This window comes from Scyliorhinus torazame, chromosome 12 (assembly GCF_047496885.1).
Source record: "Scyliorhinus torazame isolate Kashiwa2021f chromosome 12, sScyTor2.1, whole genome shotgun sequence".
In the NCBI taxonomy this organism is placed as follows: domain Eukaryota; kingdom Metazoa; phylum Chordata; class Chondrichthyes; order Carcharhiniformes; family Scyliorhinidae; genus Scyliorhinus; species Scyliorhinus torazame.
Genome location: NC_092718.1, coordinates 15,104,522 through 15,115,096, shown reverse-complemented (window position 1 = coordinate 15,115,096; position 10,575 = coordinate 15,104,522).

The following is a 10,575-nucleotide window of genomic DNA, read 5'->3' as shown; positions in this document are numbered from 1 at the left end:
TAAACATCATAGCACATACATACTGATGGACAGATCGTCTGTTGCTCTTTTTAACCTTAGTCTATTTGCTCTGATTACGTCACCTTTGCTCATGAGTCGCCAGGTATCTTTATGATACCGCCACGTGGTTCAAGTTCAGGTTATGATTAATAACACAGCACACCGCTTAATAAGGATTAAAACAACGGTCATTTATTATATACAACAAGCAATATTAATACCCTAATACTACTTTCTATATAATAAATCAATCACTACTGGCCAATACTTAACTTAGGAAGAGCCCACCAGGTCAGGGAAACGAATGGCTTGTCCAATCCGATCAGGCCCGCGGGATCTAGGTGGCTCTACCGGATAGCGATCGCTGGATTCAAACTTACAGTTGCCGGTGGCTGGTCTTGCGAAGGTCTCGAGCAGGCGAAGAGGAGAGAGAGAGAGATCTGAACTTGGCCCCTCACTTTTATAGGGCCCAGGGGCTTCCCGCCTCCCGGGGCGGTACTTGACCCTGAGTCCCAATTGATTGGATTCTGTCCCCAGTCTCTGGGGTCGATGTGTCCAATGGTGAGGCGATTCCTCGATCGGGGGGTGGTCGCTCACCTGTCTTTGTTTCGGCCACTGCAGGCGCCGACAGGTCTGGCCCGGTATTCAATTGCTAATATGTTGCAATTGTTCCCGGGCATAGCCGATTTAACTGTGGATGTCTGAGTAGATTAGGTGTAAACAGTCCTGAATGCAACTGCGGATACCTGGGCTGATGGGCTGTTGATAGCCCTGAGTATCGATCTGGGCTAACTTCCCCAGAGCCGAATATGCAACACTGTCTGCAGCTGCCTGCTTGTGTCTTGTTAGCTGCTTTTCCCAGCAGTCTTTCGGGTTAGCCATTTCAAACTGGGTTTTGGCCAGACTAATCGGAACGCAGCCATTTTACGTGGCTACACAACGGACCAATCAACACCACAGCCAATCCCAGGCAAGAGCATACACTACAAAACAGGGAACACGACACTTCCTGAGCATTCCAGCAGGAGGCAGCTCAGGGCACAGAGTTCACAGCAATCCACTCAGACATCCACCATGTGCTGAGTGCCATTACAAGATAGTATTAGGAATAGGTCCACAGATTCTAGGGTTATGATCAAACCTCAGTAACCAGTTTACCACTGTAAATAAATGTTAGTAATAAAACTGAGTTGTACCATCCGCAACCGTGTTGGTTCGTCTGTGTAGCAGAGCACCCAACACATCACCTCTCACACTCCATCCCTCTCACACTCCATCCCTCTCACACTCCTTCCCTCCCTCCCTCCCCCTTACACTCCTTCCCTCCCTCTCACACACCCCTCCCCCTCCCCATCCCCCCTCCCCATCTCCTCTCCCCTCCCTCCCCCCTCTCCCTTCACCCTCCCTCCCCCCTCTCCCCTCCCCTCCCCTCCCCCCTCTCCCCTCCCCTCCCCTCCCCCCTCTCCCCTCCCATCCCCCTCTCCCCTCCCCTCCCCCCTCCCCTCCCCTCCCCCCTCCCCTCCCCTCCCCCTCCACCCCGCCCTCCTCTCCCCCTCCCCTCCCCCTCCACACCCCTCCCCGCCCCCTCCAGCCCTCCCCCTCCCCCTCCCCTTCTCCCTCCCCCCTCCCCCTCCCCTCCCCTTACCCCTCCCCTCCCCTCCGCTCCCCCACCCCCCCTCCCCTCCCCTACCCCCTCCTCTCCTCTTCCCCCCTCCTCTCCTCTTCCCCCGTCCCGCTCCCCGTCCCCCTCCCCTCTCCCCCTCCCCCTCCCCTCTCCCCACTCCCCCCTCCCCTCTCCCCTCTCCCCACTCCCCCTCCAATGCTCCCCCTCCCATCCTCCCCTCCCCCTCCCCCTCCCCTCCCCATCCCCCTCCCCCCGTTCCCCCCCAAACCCCTCCCCCACCAATCCCCGTCCCCCTTCCCCACCCCCCTCCCCGTCCCCCGCACCCCCTCCCCGTCCCCCTCCGCGTCCACCCCCTCCCCCCTCATCCTCCCCCTCCCTCTCCCCCTCCCCCTCCCGCCCCTCCCACTCCTTCCCCCCTGCACCCCTCCCTCCCCCTCCACCTCTTCCTCCCCCTCTCTCCCTCTCCCCCTCTCTCTCCCCCCCTCTCCCTCCCCCCCTCTTACTCCCCCCTCTCCCTCCCCTCCCCTCTCCCCCTCCCCTCCCCTCTCCCCCCTCCCTCCTCCTCTCCCCCACCCTTCCCCACCCCCCCTCCCCCTACCCCCCTCCTCCCCCTCGCACCCTCCCCCCTCTCCCACCCTCCCCCTCCTCCCTTCCTCACCCTCCCCCCTTCTCCCCGCCTCCTCCCGGCCTCCTCCCCCCTCCCCCTCCTCACCCCCCTCCCCCTCCCCTCCCCCTCCTCCTCACCCTCACCCCCCTTCCCTCGCACCCCTCCCTCCCCCTCCCCCTCCCTCCCCCTCCCCCACACCCCTCTCCCCCTCCCCCTCCCCCTACCCCTCCCCCTCCTCCCCCTCCCCTCTCCCCACTCCCCCCTCCCTCTCCCCTCTCCCCACTCCCCCTCCAATGCTCCCCCTCCCATCCTCCCCTCCCCCTCCCCCTCCCCTCCCCATCCCCCTCCCCCCGTTCCCCCCCAAACCCCTCCCCCACCAATCCCCGTCCCCCTTCCCCACCCCCCTCCCCGTCCCCCGCACCCCCTCCCCGTCCCCCTCCGCGTCCACCCCCTCCCCCCTCATCCTCCCCCTCCCTCTCCCCCTCCCCCTCCCGCCCCTCCCACTCCTTCCCCCCTGCACCCCTCCCTCCCCCTCCACCTCTTCCTCCCCCTCTCTCCCTCTCCCCCTCTCTCTCCCCCCTCTCCCTCCCCCCCTCTTACTCCCCCCTCTCCCTCCCCTCCCCTCTCCCCCTCCCCTCCCCTCTCCCCCCTCCCTCCTCCTCTCCCCCACCCTTCCCCACCCCCCCTCCCCCTACCCCCCCACCTCCCCCTCGCACCCTCCCCCCCTCTCCCACCCTCCCCCTCCTCCCTTCCTCACCCTCCCCCCTCCTCCCCGCCTCCTCCCGGCCTCCTCCCCCCTCCCCCTCCTCACCCCCCTCCCCCTCCCCTCCCCCTCCTCCTCACCCTCACCCCCCTTCCCCTCGCACCCCTCCCTCCCCCTCCCCCTCCCTCCCCCTCCCCCACACCCCTCTCCCCCTCCCCCTCCCCCTACCCCTCCCCCTCCTCCCCCTCCCCCTCCCCTCCTCCCCCTCCCCCTACCCCTACCCCTCCTCCCCCTCCCCCACTCCCCCCTCCACCTCCCCCTCCACACTCCCTCCCTCCCTCTCACTCCCCCCTCCCTCTCACACTCCCTCCCACCCTCTCACGTTCCCTCCCACCCTCTCACCCTCCCTCTCACCCTCCCTCTCACCCTCCGTCCCATCCTCACTTTCATCCTCCCTCCAACCCTCCCTCTCATCCTCCCTCCCTCCTTCCCTCTCACACCCGCTCCCTCCCTTCCTCCCTCCATCTCACACTCCCTCCCTCCCTCCCAAACCTCCCTCCCTCCCACACTCCCTCCCTCCCTCTCATACTCCCTCGTCCCTCCCGCTCAAACTCCCTCCCTCTCCCACTCCCTCCCTCCCTCTCCCACTCCCCTCCCTCCTTCCCTCCCCCCTCACACACTCCCTCCTTCGCTCCCTCTCACACTGCCTCCCTCCCTCCCTCTCACACTCCCTCTCTTCCCCCTAACACCCCTTCCCTCCCACTCATACTCCCTCACTCTCACACTCCCTCCCTCCCACTCACAATCCCTCCCTCCTTCCCTCCCTCCCTCCCTCTCCTACTCCCTCCCTCTCACACACCTTCCCTCCCTCCCTCCATCTCACACATCCTCCCTCCCTCCCTTTTGCACGCCCTCCATCCCTCCTGCTCACAGTCCCTCCCTCTCCCACTCCCTCCCTCCCTCTCCGTTCCTCCCTCCCTCCCACACTTCTTCCCTCCCTCCCTCCCCCTCACACTCCTTCCCTCCCTCTCACACTCCCTCCCTTCCTCTCACACTACGTCCCTCCCACAGTCCCTCTCTCCCTCCCTCTCACACTCCCTCCCTCCCTCTCACATCCTGCCTCCCTCTCACTCGTTCCCTTTCTCCCTCCCTCTCACTCCCTCCCTCCCACACACACTCCCTCCCTCCCACTCACACTCCTTCCCTCCAACCCTCTCACACTCCCTCCCTCTCTCTCACACTCCCTCGCTCTCACAATAACCCCCTCCCTCTCACACTCCCTCCCTCCTTCTCACACTCCCTCCTTCCCTCTCACGCTCCCACTCCCTCTCACACTTGCTCCCTCTCACACTCCCTCCCTCTCTCTCACACTGCCTCCCTCCCTCTCTCTAACACTCTCTACCTCCCTCCCTCTCAAACACCCTCCGTCCCTACCTCTCATTCCCTCCATCCCTCCCTCCCTCTCACCCCCTCCCTCCCTCCCACTCACTACCTCACTACCTTCCCCTCACTCCCTCCCTCTCACACTCCTTCCCTCCCTCCCTCTCACACATCTTCCCTCCCTCCCTCCCCCTCACACTCCTTCCCTCACTCTCATACTCCCTCTCACACTCCCTCCCTCGCTCCCTCTCCCACTCCCTCCCTCCCTCTCACACTCCGTCACTCCCTCCCTCTCATTCTGCCTCCCTCCATCTCACACTTCCTCCCTCCAACATCACACACTCCCTCCCTCCCTCCCTCTCATACTCCCTCCGTTCCTCCCACTCACACTCCCTCCCTCCCTCGCCGACTCCCTCCCTCTCCCACACCTTCCCTCCCTCCCTCCCTCTCACACTCCCTCCCTCCCTCCCTTTCACACTCTCTCACACTGCCTCCCTCTCACCCACCCTCACTCCCTCTCACACTCCCTCTATCCCTCTCACACTCCCTCCCTCCCTCCCACCCTGCCTCCCTCCATCTCACACTCCCTCTCTCCTTCCCTATCACCCTCCCTCCCTCTCACACTCCTTCCCTCCCTCTCACACACCCTCCCTCCATCTCACACACCCTCCCTCCTTCCGTTGCACCCTCCCTCACTCACACACTCCTTCCCTCCCACTCACACTCCTTCCCTCTCTCCCTCTCACACACCCTCCCTCCCTCTCATACTCCCTCCCTCTCTCTCACAGTCCCTCCCTCTCTCTCACACTCCCTCCCTCTCTCTCACACTCCCTCCCACACTCTCTCGCTCACTCCCTCCCTCTCACACTCCCTCCCTCTCACACTCCCTCCCCCTCAGTCTTCCCCTCTCACACTCCCTCCCTCGCTCTCACACTCCCTCCCTCCCTCTCACAGTCCCTTCTTCCCTCTCACACTCCCTCCCTCTCACACTCCCTCCCTCCCTCTCTCTCGCACTCCCTCCCTCCCTCCCACATGCCCTCCATCTCTCCTCACACAACCTACCTCCCTCTAACACTCCCTCCCTCCCTCTCGCACACCCTCCCTCCCCCTCACACACCCTCCCTCCCTCTCTCTCACACTTCCTCCCTCCCTCTCTCTCTCACTTGCTCCCACACTCACACTCCCTCCCACTCCCACACCTTCCCTCCCTCCCTCTCACACTCCCTCCCTCCCTCTCACACTCCCACCCTCCCACACACTCACACTCCCTCCCTCCTTCCCTCTCACCCTCCCTCCCTCACATACTCCCTCCCTCTCACACTCCCTCCCCCTCTCACACTCCCTCCACCCTCCCTCTCACACTCACTCACACTGCCTCCCTCTCACCCACCCTCACTCCCTCTCACACTCCCTCCATCCCTCTCACACTCCCACCCTCCCTCCCACCCTGCCTCCCTCCATCTCACACACCCTCTCTCCTTCCCTATCACCCTCCCTCCCTCTCACACTCCCTCCCTCTCACTCCTTCCCTCCCTCTCACTCCTTCCCTTTCTCCCTCCTCACTCCGTCCCTCCCTCACACACTCCCTCCCTCTCACACTCCTTCCCTCCAACCCTCTCACACTCCCTCCCTCCCTTCCTCTCTCACAGTCCCTCCCTCTCTCTCATTCTCCCTCCTCTCACATTCCCTCCCTCCCTCTCACACTCCCTCCCACACAACCTCTCACATTTCCTCCCTCCCTCTCATCCTCCCTTCAACCCTCCCTCTCATCCTCCCTTCCTCCTTCCCTCACACCCTCCCTCCCTTCCTCCCTCCCTCTCTCTAACCCTCCCTCCCACTCACCCTCCCTCCCTCTCACCCTCCCTCCCTCCCTCTCACCCTCTCTCCCTCTCCCTCCCTCTCACTCCTTCCATTACTCCCTCCCTCTCACTCCATCCCTCTCACACTCCCTCTCTCACTCTCACACTCCCTCCGTCACTCACACACTCCTTCCCTCCCACTCACACTCCTTCCCTCCCTCCCTCCCTCTCACCCTCTCTCCATCCCTCTCACCCTCTCTCCCATCCTCCCTCTCACCCTCTCTCCCTCTCTCTCACCCTCTCTCCCATCCTCCCTCTCATCCTCCCTCCAACCCTCCCTCTCATCCTCCCTCGAACCCGCCCTCTCATCCTCCCTCCCTCCTTCCCTCTCACCCTCCCTCCCTTCCTCCCTCCCTCCCTCCCTCTAACCCTCCCTCCCACTCACCCTCCCTCCCTCTCACCCTCCCTCCCTCCCTCTCACCCTCCCTCTCTCTCACCCTCCCTCCCTCGCTTTCACCCTCACGATCCCTCCCTCTCACAATCCCTCCCTCCCTCCCTCTCACACTCCCTCCCTCCGTTCCTCTCACACGCTCTCACACTCCCTCCCTCCCTCTCGCCCTCCATCCCTCTCACCCTACCTCCCTCCCTCTCACATTCACTCCCTCCCTCTCACACACACTCCCTCCCTCCCTCTCACATTCCCTCCCTCCTTCCCTCTCACCATCCCTCCCTCTCATACTCCCTGCCTCCCTCTCACACTCACTCCGTCCCTCTCACACTCCCTCCCTCCCTTTCACACACCTTCCCTCCCTCCCTCTCACACTGCCTCCCCCTTACACTCTTTCCCTCTCACACTCCCTCCCTCCCTCACTCCCTCCCTCCCTCCCTCTCACATTCCTTCCCTCCCTCCCTCTCACACTCCTTCCCTCCCTCCCCCTCACATTCCTTCCTTCCCGTTCACACTCCCTCCCTCACTCCTACACTCCCTCCCTTCCTCGCTCTCACTCTCCCTCCCTCCTTCCCTCCCTCCCTCCCTCTCACACTCCATCCCTCCCTCCCTGACACACGCCCTCCCTCCATCCCTCCCTCTCAAACTCCCACCCTCCCTCCCTCTCACACGTTCTCCATCCATCCCTCCCGCTCACCCTCCCTCCTTCTCACACTCCTGCCTTCCCTCTCATACTCCATCCCTCCCACTCACACTCTCTCCCTCCCTCTCACATGCCCTCCATCCCTCCTTCTCACACTCCCTCCCTCCCTCTCACACTCCCTCCCTCTCACACTCCCTCCTCCCTCTCACACTCCCTCCCTCCCTCTCACACGCCCTCCATCCCTCCCTCTCACACTCCCTCCCTCCCTCTCACACTCCCTCCCTCCCTCTCGCACTCCCTCCCTCTCCCCCTCCCTCCCTCACTCTCCCACTCCCTACCCCTCACACTCCCACCCTCTCACACTCGTCCCCTCACGCTACTACCTCCCTCTCACACTCCCTCCTTCCTTCTCACACTCCCTCCCTCCCTCGCTCTCACACTCCCTGCCTCCCTCCCTCTCACACTCCCTCCCTCTCACATTCCCTCCCCCTCTCACTCCCTCACTCACCCACTCCCTCCCTCCCACTCACACTCCTCCCTCCCTCACTCTCTCTCACACTCCTTCCCTCCCTCACCCTCACACTCCTTCCCTCCCTCTCACACTCCCTCACTCCCTCTCACACTCCCTCCCTCCCTCCCTCTCACAGTCCCTCCCTCCCTTTCACACTTCCTCCCTCCCTCTCACACTCCACCCTCCCTCCCTCTTACACTCCCTCCCTCCCTCTCACACTCCCTCCCTCCCTCTCACACTCCCTCCCTCCCTCCCTCTCACACTTCCTCCCTCCCTCCCTCTCACACTCCCTCCCTCCCCCCTCCCTCTCACACTCTCTCACTCCCTCCCTCCCTCTCAACCCCATCACTCCCACCGTCTCTCTCACACTCCCTCCCACACTCCCTCTCTCTCTCTCACACTCCCTCCCTCCCTCTCACACTCTCACACTCCCTCCCTCCCTCACTCTCACACTCTCCCTCTCACACTTTCTCCCTCCGTTCATCTCATACTCTCTCACACTCCCTCCCTCCCTCCCACTCCCCCTCCCTCCCCCTCTCACATCCATTCCCTCCCTCTCACCCACCCTCACTCCCTCTCACACTCCCTCCATCCCTCTCACGCTCCCTCCCTCCCTCCCTCTCACTCTGCCTCCCTCCATCTCGCACTCCCTCCCTCCTTCCCTCTCACCCTCCCTCCCTCTCACACACCCTCCCTCCCCCTCACACACCCTCCCTCCCCCTCACACACCCTCCCTCCCTCTCACACACCCTCTATCGCTCTCCCTCTCCCTCTCTCACTCTCACACTTCCTCCCTCACTCACACACTCCTTCCCTCCCACTCACACTCCGTCCCTCCCTCCCTCTCAGACACCCTACCTCTCTCTCATACTCCCTCCCTCTCTCTCACAGTGCCTCCCTCTCTCTCACACTCCCTCCCTCTCTCTCACACTCCCTCCCACACTCTCTCTCTCACTCACTCCCTCTCACCCTCCCTACCTCTCACACTCACTCCCTCCATCCCTCTCACACTCCCTCCCTTCCTCTCACACTCCCTCCCTCCCTCCCTCTCACACTCCCTCCCTCCCCCCTCCCTCACACACTCCCTCACTCCCTCCATCCCTCTCACACCCCCTCACTCCCTCCGTCTCTCTCACACTCCCTCCCACACTGCCTCTCTCCCTCTCACACTCCCTCCCTCCCTCCCTCTCACACTCTCTCCCTCTCACACTCCCTCCCTCCCTCACTCTCACACTCTCCCTCTCACACTTTCTCCCTCCGTTCATCTCATACTCTCTCACACTCCCTCCCTCCCTCCCACTCCCCCTCCCTCCCCCTCTCACAATCCATTCACTCCCTCTCACCCACCCTCATTCCCTCTCACACTCCCTCCATCCCTCTCACACTCCCTCCCTCCCTCCCTCTCACTCTCCCTCCCTCCATCCCACACTCCCTCCCTCCCTCCCTCTCATACTCCCCTCCGTTCCTCCCACTCACACTCCCTCCCTCCCTCTCCGACTCCCTCCCTCTCCCACACCTTCCCTCCCTCTCACACTCCCTCCCTCCCTCTCACACTCCCTCCCTCTCACCCACTCTCACTCCCTCTCACACTCCCTCTATCCCTCTCACACTCCCTCCCTCCCTCCCACCCTGCCTCCCTCCATCTCACACTCCCTCTCTCCTTCCTATCACCCTCCCTCCCTCTCACACTCCCTCCCTCCCTCTCACACACCCTCCCTCCATCTCACACACCCTCCCTCCTTCCCTCGCACCCTCCCTCACTCACACACTCCTTCCCTCCTACTCACACTCCTTCCCTCTCTCCCTCTCACACGCCCTCCCTCCCTCTCATACTCCCTCCCTCTCTCTCACAGTCCCTCCCTCTCTCTCACACTCCCTCCCTCTCTCTCACACTCCCTCCCACACTCTCTCTCTCACTCCCTCCCTCTCACACTCCCTCCCTCTCACACTCCCTCCCCCTCAGTCTTCCCCTCTCACACTCCCTCCCTCGCTCTCTACACACACATCACCATCACTCCCTCTCACTACCTCTTCCCTCTCACACTCCCTCCCCTCACACTCCCTCCCTCTCACTCCCTCTCCCACTCACACTCCCTCCCCTCACACTCCCTCCCTCCCTCTCTCTCGCACTCCTCACTCCTCCCACATGCCCTCCATCCTCCTCACAACACTCCCTCTACACTCCCTCCCTCTCGCACACCCTCCCTCCCACTCACACACCCTCCCTCCCTCTCTCCCACACTCCCTCCCTCCCTCCCTCATGCACTCCCTCCCTCCCTCTCACTCCTTCCCTTTCTCCCTCCCTCTCACAATCCCTCCCTCCGTCTCACCCTCCCACGCAGGCACCCTCCCTCCCACTCACACGCCCTCCCTCCCTCTCCCTCTCCCTCTCTACCTCTCACACTCCCTAACTCCCTCCCTCCCTCTCTCACTCCCTCCCTCCCTCTCACACACCCTCCCACCGTTCCTCTCACACACTCTCACACTCCCACCCTCCCACACTCCCGCCCTCCCTCCCTCTCACACTCACTCCCTCCCACACACACACCGTCCCTCCCTCCCTCCACACTCCCTCCCACCCTCACTCCCTCCCACCCTCTCCACCCCTCACTCCCACTCACTCCCTCCCTCTCACTCCCTCCCCCCTCCCTCTCACTCCCTCCCTCCCTCCCTCTCTGTCCCTCCCTCCCTCACTCCCTCCCTCCCTCTCACTCCCTCCCTCCCTCTCACTCCCTCCCTCTAACTCCCTCCCTCTCACTCCTTCCATTACTCCCTCCCTCTCACTCCCGCCCTCACTCTCACACTCCCTCCATCCCTCTCACACTCCCTCTCTCACTCTCACACTCCCTCCCTCACTCAC